Source organism: Entelurus aequoreus, linkage group LG13 (assembly GCF_033978785.1).
Source record: "Entelurus aequoreus isolate RoL-2023_Sb linkage group LG13, RoL_Eaeq_v1.1, whole genome shotgun sequence".
NCBI lineage: Eukaryota > Metazoa > Chordata > Actinopteri > Syngnathiformes > Syngnathidae > Entelurus > Entelurus aequoreus.
This window is the reverse complement of record NC_084743.1, coordinates 46,742,019-46,763,017: the sequence shown is the minus strand read 5'-3', so window position 1 is coordinate 46,763,017 and position 20,999 is coordinate 46,742,019. Positions and strand designations below refer to the sequence as shown.

The 20,999-nt window shown below is 43.2% G+C and overlaps 1 long non-coding RNA gene across 2 annotated transcripts in view; it reads right to left on the bottom strand.

Moving 5' to 3' along the window:
- LOC133663454 (uncharacterized) overlaps positions 1-20,999 on the bottom strand; it is a 56,342-nt gene that overhangs the window by 26,871 nt on the left and 8,472 nt on the right. The window contains exons 2-4 of one of the 2 annotated variants that reach the window (XR_009828355.1): positions 16,665-16,748; positions 16,280-16,522; positions 6,973-7,008 (exon numbers count right to left, since the gene is read on the bottom strand). This is a non-coding gene — a long non-coding RNA (uncharacterized LOC133663454). Of the gene's footprint in view, positions 1-6,972; positions 7,009-16,279; positions 16,523-16,664; positions 16,749-20,999 lie in introns of those variants that run through there. The other variant, XR_009828354.1, reaches the window with a different exon arrangement.

Genomic DNA, 20,999 nt, shown 5'->3' with positions numbered 1-20,999 from the left:
AGATGAAAGTTCTCTTTTTCTGGCCATTTTGAGCGTTTAATTGACCCCACAAATGTGATGCTCCAGAAACTCAATCTGCTCAAAGGAAGGTCAGTTTTGTAGCTTCTGTAACGAGCTAAACTGTTTTCAGATGTGTGAGCATGATTGCACAAGGGTTTTCTAATCATCAATTAGCCTTCTGAGCCAATGAGCAAACACATTGTACCATTAGAACACTGGAGTGATAGTTGCTGGAAATGGGCCTCTATACATCTATGTAGATATTGCACCAAAAACCAGACATTTGCGGCTAGAATAGTCATTTACCACATTAGCAATGTATAGAGTGTATTTCTTTAAGGTTAAGACTAGTTTAAAGTTATCTTCATTGAAAAGTACAGTGCTCTTCCTTCAAAAATAAGGACATTTCAATGTGACTCCAAACTTTTGAACGGTAGTGTATATATATATATATACTGTATATATATATATATATATATATATATATATATATATATATATATATATATATATATATATATATATATATATATATATATATATATATATATATATATATATATGTATATGTGGAAAAAAAATCACAAGACTACTTCATCTCTACAGGCCTGTTTCATGGGGGGTTTCCTCAATCATCAGGAGATTTATATATATATATATATATATATATATATATATATATATATATATATATATATATATATATATATATATATATATATATATATATATATATATATATATATGTTTTTTTTCCCATCAATTTCCACCCTAAACAAAAATACCAAACATTTTTTATTTACCTCTTTGAAGGCCTTTTGATCAAATGATGTCACAGCTTTCAATTATATACTGTATACTGTACAATTGCAAAACATGAGTGATTTTACTAATTTAAACCTGTTACATTTTCTGATCAAAAAGCCTTCAAAGGGTAAAAAAAAATAGATTTTTGATATTTTAGTTTTGGACTTAAGTTTATTGAGACTTTTCAGCAAAAAATATATAAATACAATTTTTTTCACCACCTTCAAAACTTAAGGACTGTTTGGCTTTGAATATAATTAAAATCACAGGTCCGCAGGAGGTTAAATGTTGTCTTTTTGCACTGATTTTTTACAGGTTTTGTTGTTTTTTTGGGGCTAAATTTCCTTTTACAAAGTGCTGCGGTCCAATAAAAAGCGACCCCCGGGCCCCACTTTTGACACCCCTGTTGTAACACCACTTAGTTAAGATCTACAGTTGGCATATAATACAATCAACACTAATAATGGAATATATTTATTTCATTAATGAGGAAGGACATGACAAATGGAGGTTTCTTTCAGATTCAAAATGCCAAAGTTAAAAGTGAACTATTATGTAAACGCATTCAATCAGGTGGTCTTTTCTGTGAGAGAACAAAAGAAGAAGTTACTTTCATGGGTCTTTTGTCACATCTGCTTGTCTTGATGCCAATGGGCTGCATTTAAACTGTTGCTGATGTTGATGAACCAATTATGGGGTATTGATGTATGACAATAACGACAATTATCACACACACTTGAAGCCATAATTGAGGATGAGATGATGTAATGGGGTAAACACTCACTTAAAATGACAAACTAAAGATTTATCAAGTAAATTTGTCATCTCTCCACATCTCAGCATAAAAAAAAAGGCCTTTCAAGTGGCGAGACTTTTTAATAATATAATTGCATTTTATTTTGGTCTTATAAGAACCTCTTTGACTCATTGACTGTTATTCAGTCTGCTGGCGTGCGCACAAACTGAATTATGTTCAGCTGAAAAGTGGCCAATATTTTTTTTCTCAGCTTCTACCTTTGATTCAAACCAAAAATGTGTTCATTGCATCACAGCGTTGTAATTTAATTGAAACGGCAAAAACACAGCCATTAAAAAGTGACAGAAGGGCATTTAGCTTCATCCTGAAAGTATCCCTAAATTTTGTGAGCCATGTGGATATTTCAAGAAACAGCCTCTGTGTCAGATTTTTGTTGTACACATCCACATTTCAGCCTTTTCTACTTATGCCTTTATGCTTTTTGTCGCTGATTGATTAGTATCGACTGATTTTTGTGAAAAATTATGTGATTTACATTGCGATTAAAGGCCTACTGAAATGATTTTTTAAAATTTAAACGGGGATAGCAGATCCATTCTATGTGTCATACTTGATCATTTTGCGATATTGCCATATTTTTGCTGAAATGATTTAGTAGAGAACATCGACGATAAAGTTCGCAACTTTTGGTTGCTGATAAAAAAAGCCTTGCCTGTACCGGAAGTAGCGTGACGTCGCAGGTTGAATGGCTCCTCACATTTGCTCATTGTTTACACCAGCAGCGAGAGCGATTCGGACCGAGAAAGCGACGATTACCCCATTAATTTGAGCGAGGATGAAAGATTTGTGGATGAGGAACGTTAGAGTGAAGGACTAGAGTGCAGTGCAGGACGTATCTTTTTTCGCTCTGACCGTAACTTAGGTAAAAGGGCCCGATTGTAGCTGAGATAGGCTCCAGCGCCCCCCGCGACCCCGAAGGGAATAAGCGGTAGAAAATGGATGGATGGATGGATTCCACACTTTCTCCTTTTTCTATTGTGGATCACGGATTTGTATTTTAAACCACCTCAGGTACTATATCCTCTTGAAAATGAGAGTCGAGAACATGAAATGGACATTCACAGTGACTTTTATCTCCACGACAATACATCGGTGAAGCACTTTAGCTACGGAGCTAACGTGATAGCATCGTGCTTAACTGCAGATAGAAACACAATAAATAAGCCCCTGACTGGAAGGATAGACAGAAGATCAACAATACTACTATCAAGAGACACCGAACCAAACATTGGACCTGTAACTACACGGTTAATGCTGTGCCGCCTGTCGAAGCCTAGCAATGCTGTTGCTAACGACGCCATTGAAGCTAACTTAGCTACGGGACCTCGTCAGAGCTATGATAAAAACATTAGTGCTCCACCTACGCCAGCTCTCATCTGCTCATCAACACCTGTGCTCACCTGCGTTCCAGCGATCGACTGCGCGACGAAGGACTTCACCCGATCATCGATGCGGTCGGCGGCTAGCGTCGGATAGCGCGTCTGCTATCCAAGTTAAAGTCCTCCTGGTTGTGTTACTGCAGCCAGCCGCTAATACACCGATCCCACCTACAGCTTTCTTCTTTGCAGTCTCCATTGTTCATTAAACAAATTGCAAAAGATTCACCAACACAGATGTCCAGAATACTGTGGAATTTTGCGATGAAAACAGAGCTGTTTGTATTGGGATACAATGTGTCCGAATACTTCCGTTTCAACCATCAACGTCACGCGCAAATGTCATCATACATAGACGTTTTCAACCGGAAGTTTCGCGGGAAATTTAAAAATGCACTTTATAAGTTAACCCGGCCGTATTAGCATGTGTTGCAATGTTAAGATTTCATCATTGATATATAAACTATCAGACGGTGTGGTCGGTAGTAGTGGGTTTCAGTAGCCCCTTAATGCCTTTAATGTTATGTGTGTACAGGAAAAGAAGACGGCACAAACAGCGGGGACGTCGTTAACTCTATATTTATTATAATTACAATAGAAATGGAGTGTGTGAACTAATCCCAAATGTGTGTGGTGTGTGACTAAGTGTAGAGATTAACTGTAGTGTGTTACCGGTAGTGTTGAGCGAGGTGCGGAAATCCCAGAGGTCGCAAGGCAGGCTCGGAGGTCTGTGGGCTGGCGTGAGGTCAAGGGCAGGGGCGAGGCGTCAAAGCCCGTGTCCAGGCGCGAGGTCGAGATCCAAGCAGCAGCCAGGGAAGCAGAGGGAATAGGGGGAGACGAGACACACAGCTCGTGACGCGGAAACAGAGAAAGGCTGCTGGAAGACGACAAGGGAACACGAGACAAATGAACACGGAGGGGGAGAAAACACAGAGAGAGTTTGTGTATCGAACTTGATGAGTCAGCTGACTGTACTGGAACAGATCGCTATGTTCTGGCCTGGAACGCAGGTTTGCACTGGCTTAAGAAGGCATGGAAGCTCTTCAGCGACAGGTGTGTAGATTGCTGATTGAGCCGATTGAATGCAGCCGTCTGCTGCAGCCAGAGTGGCGCGCGCCTTGGGCGCTCTTGGAGGTGCGCCCAGCGCACAGATGAATGCGCACTTAGGTGCCCCGGGGCCATGACATTTCAATCCCGATCACAATCGTCAATATTTATTATATTCATTTTTAGACGGACAACCGGCTAGCAGCGAAGGATGTGTCTCCAAACAGCGCGTAGTCATTCATACTTTCCTTTACATTTATTATTAGTTATGCTAGATTTTATTTAGTTCCATTTATGTATTGTATGTTTACTGTATATATGTATTTTCTATCTTCATAATATGTTTTCCTTGATTTTATTCGTTATTCCTACTCATTGTTCTTACTATTTTGCATGTTTTATTGTTTTCACTTCTCAGCGTTCCTCAGAGGGAACCCTCTGCTTTAGGGAATATATCGGCCATGGCTATGGGAATGCTTTGTGTCAGCATCCTGGTGGCCTTGGCTTGATGACCTCCTGGTACAGACGGCTCCTGTGATAGTGCTTCTTCACCTGGTTCCTCTGTACTCAGCCATGCATTCAACTGTGTGTGTGTGTGTCTGTATGCAATCGGTGATGAGGGAGGTGGGTCATCGAGCATTGTTTTTAAGTCTGTAAAGCACTTTGTGTTGCATTTTTTATGCATGAAAAGTGCTTGATTGATTGACTGTTGTATAGTATTTCTCCAGCTGTGGTCCTGTAGAGACCACAGCTGGAGAAAGCCCACCCATTCTTCCACTTACCGTCATGAGAGGTAATCGGACTAAGTCGGACTAAGTAGGTAATCACTGAAGGCTTAGTTGTGCAATGCACAGCCCACCACTGATTGCCATATTATATTTAACTAATAGCCAGCCATGAAATTAAGTGAATGAATGAGGGCAACTTTTTATCGGCCTGCGGGTTGAGACTTTAAGACCCCAGGTCTAGAGTGAGGATAATATTACGGCAATTGTTCGTGTGTCAGCATTGTCACAGTCAGTGCACAACACATAGGAGGAGGGGGGATGGATCCATAAATTGGTTGTGTCGATACCCAGGGTAGTATCAGTATACGATCCATACTAGAGTGATGATATTGCTATTTTTTCAAAATATTTTTTTGTCGGTTTCGTTAATGTCTTCATACTTAGGGATTAAGCTCCTGGACTAGGGGGAGACTTTGAGAGCAAAACCCAAAAGGATTTAAATGACAAGTAGATTGTAGTTTCTGCTTTTGTTTAGGTATTTTGTACTGTTATCCTCAAACAATTATGTGTATTGAAAGACAATAAGGAACTAGATTAAATATTGTGTTGATTTTCTGTTGTCACCATAAATACATTGAACAATGTACAGTTAATACATGTGATCAGTATTGGAATCTTCCGATCTCACTCACTGATGATCAGTATCGGAATCGGGAGCATGAAACCCTGATCGTAAGATCCCAAGTTTTTCACTATTTTCTTCGATGTTTCTGCTCTTTTTTTTAATTTTTATATAATTATATTTTTGGACTGTACGTGGGCTGCAAAACGCCACACTATGGACACCCTCTTGCTTGAATAGTATATTTTTAACACTTTATTGTTTAATTTTAACAAAACACTTGAACCTGTGAAATGTGGCAACAAAATAAGCCTGAGATTGAATTAATGCAGACAAAAAGAAAATCACAAGACAATTACAAATGTACAAAAGTAGACGGTGGCTTATGTGGCACAGTGCTGGTTTTGAATCAATTCTCGGCTTCAGAAGACATTTGATCTATTCAGGGATTTTTGGCTTGAAAGCTCCCTCAGCTCATTTCTTTTTACCGTCACCTGCTGTCTTTAATTCATGCATGCTGTTTTCTCTTTCCCCCACTCCCGGTTCGCTTGCTCTCTGCTGTCCCTTTTGAAGTTTTCGGGAGCCCTGTGGTTTTCAAAGGGTCAAAAAAGGGCAGCCCCACTGTCCTATCGAAAGGCAGCGCATGGGGCAAACATGTGGTACCACCTGTCTCTGCTGCTCTAAGTCAACGCCACCGGTGTTACTGTACTCGCACCTCACTATCTCACCCCCTGCTGATTATACCTTATTCCCGCAGCTTGGCAAAAGTCTGCACTTATGGTTTTAGTGCTCATACCCAAGTATACGAGGACGTGCTGATATAGTGTGAGGACCCCTACCGTCTGACAACCGTCACACTGAGACAAATCAAGGCGTCCCGCTGTTAGAAGCCCACCCATTCCTCACACTTTACAATATAGGACTCATTCCAGCCCAAGCCCCGATCAGCGGGGGTCACACCGAGAATGGAAGGAGGGATCCGCAAGTCCTTCAAGATGGAACATTTGCCTTTCAAATTGCAGCCATAGATCAAACCTTTCTGGGGATTTGTGAGTCTGTCAGTCAGTGGATGTTTCCATTGTAGAGAAGGATTGTCTTATTTAGGCCCGGTTTCCTGTTCTGCAAGCCCAGAGGGATTTGTCCCCCGGTGTCCACAGGAGCAATGTGATCCAAAACCAGGCATCGAACTGGAGTTTGCTGCAGACATCTCCTCAAACTTCTGAATCACTTTACCCACTGATCGGAAGGTGATATCCCTTTGCCATCGGCCTCTACTGGACCCACAAGGGTGTCTGTAGGTTGAGTTTTTACTGAGGAACACATAGGGGGGAGGCGGGAGGCCGCAACGCAACCGTAGCCAGCCCTGACCGAGGCCCAGAGTAGGAAGAACTCCCGAGGCATTGAAACACGTAGGCAGGGTGACGAGGTGCTCTTGGGTCACAAGGTTGTAGAAGCTAAGAGTCCCCCCTCCAAAGTTAAGGAAGAGTCCGAGAGTTTTGATCTGAGGAGGGACTGTTACAAGCGGCTCCCTGCAACCATCGTAAACGGCGCAAAACGACAAACCATATCTTTCCAGCCACCAGCCTTTAGAATTGTGCAGTGAGCTCACACCTGAAACAGACAGGATAGTGCATCAGTATGAATCCTTAAAACAGAGGTAGGGTTGGGCGTCGATGAGAACCTGGTCTTAAAATTAAAGTTTAAAGTACCAAATATTGTTACACACACACTAGGTGTGGTGAAATGTGTCCTCTGCATTTGACCCATCCCCTTGTTCACCCTCTGGGAGGTGAGGGGAGCAGTGAGCAGCAGCCATGGCCGCGCCCGGGAATCATTTTGGTGATTTAACCCCCAATTCCAACCCTTGATGCTGAGTGCCAAGCAGGGAGGTAATGGGTCCCATTCTTTTATAGTCTTTGGTATGACTCTGCCGGAGTTTGAACTGACAACCTACCGATCTCAGGGCGGACACTCTAACCACAAGGCCACTGACATTCCGATTCTCTCGGAACCGTCAACATTTTTAAATGACAATTCTATTTTCTATGCTCAAAGAAGCTTTTACTGTGTATCTCCATACACTGTGTGGGGCCGCTCCTCTAAATCAATAATCCGCTATTGCGACAAATATAGTACAGTATATTTCTTACAAGTGATAATAATAACCGGAGGACAAGGCTAAATAATAATTCAGCGGAACCTCAATTTACGAATCAATCTTTGTAAATTTACGAACCACAGACCGAATATGCTATGGTGTTCGTACCTTGTCTCAGTGTATAAACGTTTTATTCACCCATTGTATTGTCTTACAGCGCCGCCATTTTGTGTCTGGCTGCACAGCGAACGTGGGTGAGCTGATCCATATCCAAAATTCTGCTGTTAGTTACTGTGCTACTTTTAATGCTATTCAAAAGCCTTTTTAAGACATTTTCTCAATTTGCTGGTTCAATATGAGTCTAAAGAAATCAACAAAGATATGTGGTTGAAAAATTCAAGAGGTATCCACAGTTTACACTGCTTACCCCGCCTTCCACTCCCTTCTGCTTCATGGCAGGAAGACTAATTGACAATGTAAAGTGTTTTTACTCCTATCATTGTAGCAACCTGGCTGTTCAAGTTAAGGAGTTTTGTGATTTCAAGCTAAGTGCACCACAGGGCTAGTGACAGTGTGTGCGCGTGTCAGCAGGGCGGCTGCGAATGAGGACATTTTAGCTAGTTGTTGTATTGGCTTTGTTATTAAATAGAAAGTTGATTCACCAGCCCCTTCCTATGTTTGTTTGATATAGAGTTCAGTATAGCACTTTATATTTTGTTCAAAGTACAAACTTTTACTAAAATGTGGACTTTTGTCGATGCAGTAACCCATTATTCCTATTTACATTGTTTCTTATCGATACATTGGCTTCAATATACAAACTTTTCTATTTACAAACCCTGTTCAAGAACCAATTAAGTTTGTATTCCATTTGCTTGCTTATAATTCTGCAAAATCGTATGTGTAAACAAATAATCCCTTGCCCTGGTCTTTTTATCGAGTGTTACTGCAAAATAACCCTACTAACTCCCCATCCCTGTCACATGACCATATGAAGTAGGCCTGCAAGTGTTTCTCATTGTGTACAGATGTTGCTTTTTTAATCAATTCAATAACAATGAGATGATTCAACCCTTAGGAGTACGATGTAGTTTTTTTGTATTTTTAAATACATTTGTCTTTACCTTTATATCGCGCCATAAAAACTGTTTATCTTGCCTTGCTTTCCTATTTTTCCAATACAACCTCACGTGTGACAGTATTTTTCCATTTCAGCATATTATATTAACACATCAGGCCTTACAGCTAATTTATGCCGTGTTTGTGTTTGTGTGTGTGTGTGTGTGTGTGTGTGTGTGTGTGTGTGTGTGTGTGTGTGTGTGTGTGTGTGTCGTCGTACGTGTGCGTGAGCATATGTATGTTTAAATGTGTAATGAACCCTTCTTATAACTTACAATGCAATTATAAAATGTATGATTCGAAAACTCATGCACTTAAATTTAGCAAACAGCAAATATAAATGTAGTCAATTATTGGTAGTTATTATATATATATTTTTTTTACCTTCAAAGCCTCAGACAGTTACCAATACTGTTACAGTAATATATGCTATGCAGGGGAGAGCTCTAGCTTTCCCGTCACACTTTTACAGGCTAACAAATGTGTGTGTTGTATAAAAGCCATGTTGAGAAATACTGAGAAGCTGAATATTTACAATTGGACACTAAAACACAAACTTTTTACACCAGAGAAAACTATGTAGGTGAGCGCTGATCCCAATTATATAAAATGCCATACTTTAATGTGATAGACAGCACCCTCTGATGGAGAGATATAATGAGTGTGACAACCAGCCCCATTCTTCCCCACACAACGTTTCAAAAACATGTTTGTCTTTTTCAGCTAAATAAATTGCACACATTGTTGTATTCATTTTTGTTATGTAGGTTAAAATATTTTATAAATTGTTCTCCAAAGTGTGGCTGATCAATTTGAATTTGTTGTTATTGAGTTTTAATACTACATTTCAAAAATATCTATAGTTTAAAAAAAATATATATATATTTTTTTTATTTCAGAAAAATTGATGCATGTTAAATAATTATTTGTTGTAATGTAATCTATACTTCTTTCATGTTAGGTTTTATTCAATATTAATAAGGATACAGTGTTATGCAGAGTTGTACTTATTACAATTTTATCGACCAATGATACTATTCATAGTTGCGGTGGATAGTGGGGGTGGGGGTGATGCAAAATGTTTTCTTCCTATGGGGAGTTTAACAGAAAATAATAATATATAATATCAGTGATTCTCTAATTGCGGACTGGGTCCTTGGCGTGGTTTGTTCTCCCAGAAGGCAACGGAAAATTGGCGCGTGAGAGACGTGAATTTAAATACATTTTTAATTCTAACTAAAAAAAAGTACAAACAAAAGGCGCTCACAGCGGAGGTAAAAAACTTGACTATGAAAACAAAAGGCGCACACAAAGGCGGAGAACTATAGACATTAAACAAAAACTTACTTGACAAGGAACTGTGAACATGGCATGAAGAAGCGTGATGAAAAAGTGTGCAGAGCATAAATGTGGAGCATGAATGTGATGTCACCAGGACGAACAACAGAAAATGACAGATTTAAATAGTGACATGATCAGTGAAAACAGGTGCGTGACTCAAAACGTGAAACAGGTGCGTGGCAGGACAGGTGAAAACTAATGAGTTGCTATGGAAACAAACAAACAAGGAAGCGCAACCAGGAACTAAAAAGAGTCCAAAAAACAAACACATGGCCAAAACAAAAACATGATCACACAGACATGACAGAGCCCCCCCCCCTTACGGACAGATCCCAGATGTCCAAAAACAACCAACAAAAACAAGATCAAGAGTCATGGAAGGGCGGGAGGGGGACATGGCGGTGGGTCGCCAGACCCCGTGTCCCCGTATCCACCGGGGCAGAGTTAGGTGGCGGCGACGCGTAGAGCGCCGCTGTACCAGACGAGGTGGGCGACCTGGGAATGGCCACATTCGTGGCCGACGAGGAGGTCGGCGAACCTGGCGTGGCGGACGCCCATGGAATGGCCACATCCGTGGCTGACTAGGAGGTGGATGCGTCGTCATCGTGGCAGGCGGCGAAGCTTGGCGTGGCGCGTCAGGCGGCGAAGCTTGGCGTGGCAGGTCAGGCGGCGAAGCGTGGCGTGGCGGGTCAGGTGGCGAAGCTTGGCGTGGCGCGTCTTGGCGTGGCGCGTCTTGGCGTGGCGAAGCTTGTCGTGGTGAAGCCTGTCGTGGCCATGGTTGGTCTTGGTCTTAGCATGGTGTGTCTTGGACTTGGTCTTGGCATGGTGTGTCTTGGACTTGGTCTTGGCATGGTGTGTCTTGGTCTTGGTCTTGGCATGGTTGGTCTTGGACTTGGTCTTGGCATGGTGTGTCTTGGACTTGGTCTTGGCGTAGTGGGTCTTGGACTTGGTCTTGGCGTGGTGGGTCTTGGTCTTGGTCTTGGCGTGGTGGGTCTTGGTCTTGGTCTTGGCGTGGTTGGTCTTGGTCTTGGTCTTGGCGTGGTTGGTCTTGGTCTTGGCATGGTGTGTCTTGGTCTTGGCGTGGGGGTGCTTGGTCTTGGTCTTGGCGTGGGGGTGCTTGGTCTTGGTCTAGGCTTGAGGGGTCTTGGTCTTGGCTTGAGGGGTCTTGGCGTGGAGCTGCGACTGGCGGCACTTGGTGTCGTGGATCTGCGACTGGCGGCACTTGGCGTCGTGGAGCTGCGACTGGCGGCACTTGGCGTCGTGGAGCTGCGACTGGCGGCACTTGGCGTCGTGGAGCAGGTAACGGAGCTTGGCGTGGTGCTACTACTGGCGGCACTTGGCGGCGTGGAGCTGCGACTGGTGGCGCTTGGCGTGGAGCTGCGACTGGTGGCGCTTGGCGTGGAGCTGCGACTGGTGGCGCTTGGCGTGGAGCTGGGCATGGTGGAGCTGCTAGGCATGTTGATAGCCTTGAAGCAGGACGTGGAGCAGGTGGAGGTAGCCTAGCTGGAGGTTGTGGCTTGGCAGGTCGAAAGACTGGTGGTGGCGGCCGTGCTGGTAGCTGTGGCTTGGCATGACAAAAGACAGGTGGTGGTGGCCGAGCTGGAGGCTGTGGCTTGGCATGGCGATGCTGACCCACCCCACCTGAACAATTCCCAGCCCTAGCCCCCCCCCTCAAGGAGCAGATCCCAGACGCGCTCCCCGTGGTCTGGAACCGTCTTTTGGGGTGGGTGGAGGGAGGTCAGGAGGGGGGCAGAAGCCTCCCCTCTAAATTGTCCAAAATGTCCTTTTTTTTCTACATGTGATTGAGTGGGTGGAAAAAAAAGAAACATGTTGTGACGTGGGCGTGGCTTGAGTCTTGGGGGGCGGGGCATGAAAACTGGGTGACTGTGATTGATAGGATCTGATTTCTAAAAACATGTCTTGGTAATATTTAATCATTGATTTAGAGTCTTTGGTTGGATGTGGCTGACAAGAAAAAGAGTTCAGGGAAAAAAAATCCATGACGTCACCCACTGGCAGCGGCATGACGTCGTCCTGGGGAAGCCGGGCTGGCTGCAGCTCGTTTCCGCCCGGAGAGGGAGGAGCTTGCGGGAACGATGCGTCCTTCCCACTCGGAGAAGTCTTCCCAGACGTCCTTCGTCTGGAGCGGCGCTTCCGGGACTGCGGTGACGCAGCGCCATCCTCGGACCAAATGGAGTCTCTGTACTCCACGAAGGAGTAGCGCAGCGTTTCCTCCTCCATGGCGCGGAGGACCTGCCACGCTGCCTCCTCCAAAACGTCCAATTTTCTTGCGGGAGAATTTTTCTGCTGGCGACATACTGTCAGGACCCAGTCCTTGGCGTGGTTTGTTCTCCCAGAAGGCAACGGAAAATCGGCGCGTGCGAGACGTGAATTTAAATACATTTTTAATTCTAACTCAAAAAAAGTACAAACAAAAGGCGCTCACAGCGGAGGTAGAAAACTTGACTATGAAAACAAAAGGCGCGCACAAAGGCGGAGAACTATAGACATTAAACAAAAACTTACTTGACAAGGAACTGTGAACATTGCATGCAGAAGCGTGATGAAAAAGTGTGCAGAGCATAAATGTGGAGCATGAATGTGATGTCGCCAGGACGACATCACATTCATTCATTTAAATGACAGATTTAAATAGTGACATGATCAGTGAAAACAGGTGCGTGACTCAAAACGTGAAACAGGTGCGTGACAGGACAGGTGAAAACTAATGAGTTGCTATGGAAACAAACAAACAAGGAAGCGCAACCAGGAACTAAAAAGAGTCCAAAAAACAAACACATGGCCAAAACAAAAACATGATCACACAGACATGACAGTATGCTGGATCCATCTAGTCGTACGCCAAATAATCACTTGAATAAAGTACAGTGTTTTATGTTTCTATATTTCTTGCAAGATGGCTGCAACTGTTTCTCTCTGCTGTAAGGCCTAATGAAATCCACTAAAATCATCTAAATGCACTGACATCCAACAAAAGTCAAGATTGCTCGAAGAACAATGACTACCAATGCAAAGTTAACAGCTGAAATGGCGGGAATTAAAGATTCCCTAAACTTTATGTCAAGGGAACTTAGTAAAGTGGTGGAACAACAGAGGGAACTGACAGGCCTCATGGAGGAGATCAGGCAGCTAAAGGCTATCATCCAACAAAAGAATGAACGGATTGAGCTCCTAGAACAAAGGGTGGATGACTTGGAACAGTATTCCAGGGCTGATGATCTTGTGGTCACCGGCCAGGAGACCAGGCATCGGAGTTATGCTCGGGTTGCTGGCCCACCTGATGACCAGCATGGTGAGGATGCACCATCTGAGGAGCTTGACACCCTGGAGCAACAAGTGGTACGCTACATGAAGAGTAAACATATTCCTCTGGACAGTCAGCAAATATCGGCATGTCACATTCTTCCAAGTAAGGACAAAAAAACCAAGCCTAAAGTCATCATCAAGTTTGCAAATAGAAAGCACAAGGTGGAAATTCTGAAGTAAGCTAAGAAACTGAAAGGCACTGGAGTTTATCTAAATGAGCACTTCACAAAGAAAAATGCCGAAATTGCTTGGACCAGCCGGATCCTCAAAAAGCAAAATAAAATCCAACCGACCTGGACCAGAAATGGAAAAGTTTTCATCCGGATGAACGGACGACCAGAACAACAATGGCCATAAATGATTTAATGGAGTGTGTAGCTGTTGAGATAGAATTAGAACAAAACAGAAACATTGTTGTTGCATGTGTATATAGAAAACCAGGATCAAAAGTAGAGGAAATGAATAATGGTCTAAATGAAAAAATAACTCTCGTAATTTGTGGAGATTATAATATTGATCTTCTAAAGGTAGATTCACATGAACAAACCTCAGATTTTTTAGAGATATTATATGAAATAGGGCTGTACCCATTAATTACAAAGCCTAGCAGAATAACCACAACTAGTGCAACCTTAATAGATAATATCTTTACAAAATGTTTTAGGGATTCGCATTACTACTGGGTTAGTGATAAATGACATAAGTGATCATCTGCCTATATTTGCAATATTGGACTATCAATTGCCTAAAAGAGCATACCATCAAATACTTAAGAGGAAAATAAGTGTCAATCATATTAACAAATTCAGGAATGACCTATTAAAACAAGAGTGGAAAAAGGTGTACACAGATGATATAAACACTGCCTATGATTATTTTCTTAAACATTATATTACTCTGTATAACAAGCATTGTCCTGAGGTTCCATGCAGATCTAAACAAAGGCAAAATAATGCACCTTGGATGACAAACAGTTTGAAAAATGCATGTAAAAATAAAAATAGACTTTATAAAGAGTTTATCAAATCAAGAATAGAGAATGCTGAAAAATGCTATAAGTATGGAAGTAGAATTGTCTCACATCAACTTATATATATCAATATGATATTAATACATATGTATATATTAATAAATATACAAATACAAATGTGATGTACAAATAAATAAATAATTTGTATAATTAAATGCGTATTTGTAAATATATTTTTGAGATTTGAAAATATATACAAATAAAATTTATGAATATAAAAATGTGACATACAAATAAATCAATAATTTGTATAAATAAACGTGTATTTGTAAATATATTTTTGAGATTTGAATATAAATATGCTTGATTTTGTATTTGTATTTGTATTGAATTTGCATATGTGAATCGCTTTTTTGCTTTTGTGTCGATGAGACATTCCTACCATAAACCAGATGCACAAATAAATGTGGAGTTACACACTCCCCTGAACAACTAGCAGAGGGCACTGCAGCCAGAGCGGTCTGGGTCACAGACATGGTCAGACACTGGCAAGCCAATCAGAGGCACACTAGGGAGGGTCATATAGTGGATTAAATGGATGGGTAAGTAATAACTAGTATTGATAACTGTTTCAGGTGTGTTGTAGTAAAAGGGTAAATGGGTTATACTTGTATAGCGCTTTTCTACCTTCAAGGTACTCAAAGCGCTTTTGACACTATTTCCACATTCACCCATTCACACACACATTCACACACTGATGGCGGGAGCTGCCATGCAAGGCCCTAACAACCACCCACCAGGAGCAAGGGTGAAGTGTCTTGCTCAAGGACACAACGGACATGACGAGGTTGGTAGAAGGTAGGGATTGAACCAGGAACCCTCAGGTTGCTGGCACGGCCACTCTTCCAACCGCGCAACGCCGTCGTAGTAGTGCCATGGTTGTATCTACTAGATAGTTTAGTCAGTCACTCAGCTTTTACAGGTGTTGATGTGACAACGATGTCTGCAACGTTAGCCAGACAGCAGCTAACAAAGTAGAGCTAAGGCCAAGGCTATTAAGGCCTACTTCACTAGTAGTAGCAGTACTGAAATGCTGTATCTGTACATTACTGGAGGATCTTTTTTTTCTCCTACTTCCACTTTTACTTCGTTAGATATGTTGGATGTTGCCAGACGTCGTCGTCATATCAACACCTGTAAAAGCTGAGTGACTGACTAAACTAGCTAGTGGATACAACCATGACACTACTACAACACACCTGAAACAGTTATCAATACTAGTTATTACTTACCCATTCATTTAATCCACTATATGACCCTCCCTAGTGTGCCTTTGATTGGCTCGCCAGTGTCTGACCATGTCTGTGGATAAATAAGGTACCTAAAATGTATTTATTTTGAACAAGGTTAAATACAGTTTCCCGTATAACATAATGAGAATGTTATATTGCTTAATTATTCTACCTTATTTCAATTATTGTGCAGAAATATGGGGAAATACACATCACAGCAACATAATGCCTTTATTTATTTTACAGAAAAGAGAAATTCATATTATTTTTAAAGTAGGATATAGAGACCACACAAATCCACTCTTCATTAGGTCAGGATTATTAAAACTATAAGACATTGTAGAATTGCATACTCTATTAGTGATGGAATAAACAGCGTTACTGTTCAAACTGTGTGTAATGTTATAATGGCCAAAAATATTAAATGCACTTGTTAAATAAAACTTCTGCCTTATTTTTTTTTAATGAATACTTAGGTCTACTACGCTTCTTTTAATATTGGTGGTGGTACTGAGAGAGAACCAAGCATTTTCTCAGGTGGTACTTGGCAAACAAAAGATTGAGAACAATTGATCTAATCTATTTTAATCTAATCTAATATGCAGAAATTGCATTTTTAAAAGCATCTTCAATGAATTAAAAGTAGTTTTAATTTAATGTATCTTGTCTATAAAGGTCTATGGATGGCATGACAATAATAATAATACTAATAATAATGATGATAAACATTCTTACCAATTTTATAGATGGAGCTGTTGTAGACATCTACCTCCCAGTAATATTGGCCCTGAGCAATGATGACATCAGCGCAAACCTGAGGGAGGTCCTGCGTCACGCCAAGGTCAGAGGTCATCATCAACCTCCTGACTTTTGGAAGTGAACAAGTAGGGCTTATTCCTCGGTAAGTGACAATGAGCAAGGAGTTGGAAAGGTGGAGAGAGGTGGGGGCAGTTAATGGGTCCAAAGCAAAGCGCAAACCTAAAGAAAGTGTCAGATGTCAAAAATGAACCAGAAACACAGTATACTATTTTTTTCCTTCAGTTAATGCTAATAAAACATATTTAACATCCATTTACTGTACATAGACTCTTTTCTAAGTTTGGGAATCATGCTTTCTTACCAAAAACAGACCTCTCTATCTCCTCCTCCTGTAGATCCACATTGCTCCCAGCTGGTGGTATAGTGAAACTGCAAGCACTGGAACCTGAACATTATTCACAGTCAGAATTATCCACATCCATAACTGTATAAAGCAGAACCATCCACATTGTTAATGAGTAATGTATTGTTATTTCCAATGTGCTCTGTGGTGGACATACTACCCCTATGTTGTCATATAAACAGATATAGATGGCTGATGTAAAAAATGCAGGAATGCATGTGTGTTAGAGGAAAAATATTTTTTGCAGTCTCATTTATGATATGATGGCCACTGCAAAGAACCTTGCAAAAAATAGATATACATATATGCAAATGAACTGCATTTGTTTTCTGGGTCCCAAGAGCGTATGCACATACATGTTGTGCTTAAGTCAGCGATGAAATATATTAAACAGAAAGATAAACATTCCATATGTTGGACTTACTGGTGAACTGCCAGTCTGTTGCAATGAGGTGGTAGGTCAAAAATATCAGTGGGACACAGGGGCCGTGACCCCCTTCCAAAAAGTTATCCCCTCAAAAAATTGTTTTGTAATGTTTATCGAATGCACATTGTAGTACATTCTAGAGACAACGATTACCGGTATTAATGACAAACCGCGGTAAGACTCCCAATTGTTAGTATTAGCTTTTCAAATGTTAATTATCTAAAAAACCATGATTACTGCACTCTGCATGTTGGTACTGCTCTTTTCCTGGGGTAGCAGCTAGCGCGCTGATCGCAAGCTGGCAATTAGTCTGCTGATCACCATCTATTTCAAATGCTAACATGAACACAAGTAACAATGTATTCTGTCCTAAGATAGAGTGGTAAATATGAAGATCCATAAATGGATGTGTTTACAATAGGAAAATAACTCACGTAACGTTGCATAAACCGGAAGTGAAGATATATAGAACATGTTTAAAAACTACAATAACAATAATAGGGCTTTCAAAAAGCCAGAATAATATTTACAATCAGAATCAGAATTGTTTTATTGCCATTCTTTGACAACGGGTTCACAAACTAGGAATTTTTCTTGGTGCAATCGTGCAACATAAAACACATATAACACATATTTGGTAATAAAAAGAGCTGTAACTGAGCTATCAGATCTTGTTATAGACTTAGAAGGAATTCAAGGAATTCAAGGAGCTACTGTTAGGAGTTATTGTTCATGTGCCTGATGGCCGAGGGGAAAAAACTGTTCAGGTGGCGGGAGGTGTGGGTCTGGATGGAGCGTAGTCTCCTGCCTGAGGGGAGAGGGGAGAATAGTTTGTGTCCAAGGTGAGAAGAGTCAGCTGTTATCCGACCCACACGCCTCCTGGTCCTGGAGGAGAGCATGTCCTGGAGGGATGGGAGCTTGCAGCCAATCACCTTCTCATCAGCACGTACGATGCGCTGCAGTCTATGCTTATCCTGGACTGTGGCGCCGGGGAACCACACGGTGATGGAGGAGGTCAGGATGGACTCTATGATGGCTGAGTAAAACTGCACCAGCATCTCGGACGGCACCTTAAGTTTCCTCAGCTGCCGCAGGAAGTACATCCTCTGCTGGGCCTTCTTGATAAGGGAGCTGATGGTTGGCTCCCATTTGAGGTCTTGGGTGATAGTGGTGCCCAAAAAACGGAAGGAGTCCACAATGGAGACAGGGGTGGGAGAGTCAATAAGGGTGAAGGGGGATGGTGGGGCTGTGACTTTCCTGAAGTCCATGATCATCTCCACTGTTTTCTGGGCGTTCAGCTCCAGGTTGTTGAGGCTGCACCAGGACGCCAGCCGGTCCACCTCTCTCCTGTAGGCGGACTCATCACCATCCGAGATGAGCCCGATGAGGGTAGTGTCATCCGCAAACTTGAGCAGTTTTACGGACTGGTGACTGGAGGTGCAGCAGTTTGTATACAGGGAGAAGAGCCAGGGGAAGAGTACACAGTCGTGAGGAGTACCAGTGTTAGTGGTTCGACTGTCCGAGACAATCTTCCCCAGCCGCACGTGCTGTCTTCGGTCTGTCAGGAAGTCATTGATCCAACTGCAGAGGGAGCCGGGCACGCTGAGCTGGTAGAGCTTGTCTCGTAGCAGTCCAGGGAGGATGGTGTTGAAGGCAGAGCTGAAGTCCACAAACAGGATCCTAGCGTAGGTTCCTGGGGAGTCCAGATGCTCCAGGATGAAGTGGAGGGCCAGGTTCACTGCATCATCCACAGACCTGTTGGCTCTGTAGGCGAACTGCAGTGGGTCCAGGAGGGGGGCGGTGGTGTCCTTGAGGTGGGGCAGGACCAAGCGCTCAAAGGACTTCATGACCACAGACGTCAGCGAAACCGGCCTGTAGTCATTAATTAGTCATTTAATGTTTATTCTGCAAAGGAAAATCTGTTTTGTCTGTTTATTTGTTCATTCAGTAAAATTTCTTGCTTAATGTGTGTTCCTAAATTTGTGTTGGACGTCTTAGATGAAGAGAACAGTTATGATTTTGGTTTACAGCGTAAACAACTAAAAACTAAGGTTTTGGGCATTGTTTTCTCTAAACACATACATTTGTGTAAACATGGCCAAGGACGCGCATTATTGTGGGTTTCCAGCACGTCATCTTCATCACTAAAGGAACAATCTAATCTGGGGGAGAGAATCCCTGTGCCACTTTCAAGTATGTTTCTTTTTTTTTGAGTCGTCCGCTTGAAGCATCCCTCTGTCTCCGACAACCTCGTCGTCGTGTGACATGAGTGCGTGACTGTTATGATTTTGCTTACTAGTTTTGATGACCCGCCTTATCTTGCCTCTGATTGGCCAGTCCGTAATGTTTCGCCCTAAACTTAGTCAATTGTGACTCATCATACAAACACCAACCAATCAATCATGGTTTTTCTCCGTATATATCAGGGGTGTCAAACTCAAATACAGAGTGGGCCAAAATTTAAAACTGAACAAAGCCGCGGGCCAAGGTTGAACAAATTAACCTTTTAATAGGGACCCAAACAAGTTTTTGTCACAATGAGGGGGTGCGCTTGCTGCGCGGTTGTTCTCCCAATGCAAAGGAACGGCTTCGGACGAAGGCGTAAGGTAGGAAGTGATTTATTTCTCATAAATCATCCAATAAACAAAACAACAAGGATGCGTGCCGAGCGCACGGGAAGCTAAGGAACTATTTCTTAGCATAGGCAAAAGACAAGGAACTCAAAAACTCACGTGACAATTGCATGGAGCAAACACAACGAAAGCAGGACGAGTGACTGGCAAAGGCAACTTAAATAATGCCTCTGATTAGCGCTCGGGAATCAGGTGAGCGGGCGAGCACTAATCAGAGACAGGTGCACACAAAGAGAGACCATGACAACCAAAACAAACTCCTGAAGTGCACAAAACAACTTAGGAAGTCCAAAACTAACAGAACATAACTAAACAAAACATGATCCGGACCACGGATCATGACAGAGCCTCCCCCTTAAGGACAGATTATAGATGTCCAAAAAAACACAAGAACAAAACACCAGCAGGGTCAAAAGTCACGGGAGGGCGGAGGGAGGACATGGCGGTAGGTCGCCAGGCCAACTGTCCCCGAATCCACCGAGGCAAAGTCAAGCGGCGGCGGCGAGTGGAACGCCGCTGCAGCAGGCGAGGCGGGCGACCAGGGAATGGCCACATTCATGGCCGACGGGGAGGTGGGCGCACTTGGCGAGGCGGACGACCAGGGAGCGGCCACATCCGTGGTCGACGGGGAGGTGGGCACGTCGGCGCCTTCATAGCAGGCTTGGACGCCAGTACAGGCGCCTGGCGAGGAGCAGGTGCAGGCGTCTGGCGAGGTGCAGGTGCAGGCGTCTGGCGAGGTGCAGGTGCAGGCGTCTGGCGAGGTGCGGGTACTGGTGCCAGCCGGGGTGAGGGTACTGGTTCCAGGCGGGGTGCGGGTACTGGTGCCAGCCGGGGTGCAGGCACTGGTGCCAGCCGGGGTGCAGGCACTGGTGCCAGCCGGGGTGCAGGCACGGGTGCCAGCCGGGGTGCAGGCACGGGTGCCAGCTGGGGAGCAGGTACAGGTGCCAGCCGAGGAGCAGGTACAGGTGCCAGCCGAAGAGCAGGTACAGGAACTGGAGATGGTGGCGTCTGCAGGCCCACCGGAGATGGTGGCGTCTGCAGGCCCACCGGAGATGATGGTGGCGTCTGCAGGCCCACCGGAGATGATGGTGGCATCTGCAGGCCCACCGGACAAGATGGTGGCGTCTGCAGGCCCACCGGACAAGATGGTGGCGTCTGCAGGCCCACCGGACAAGATGGTGGCGTCCGCAGGCCCACCCGGGCAGAGGTTAGCCATGAGCATGGCAGAGGTGG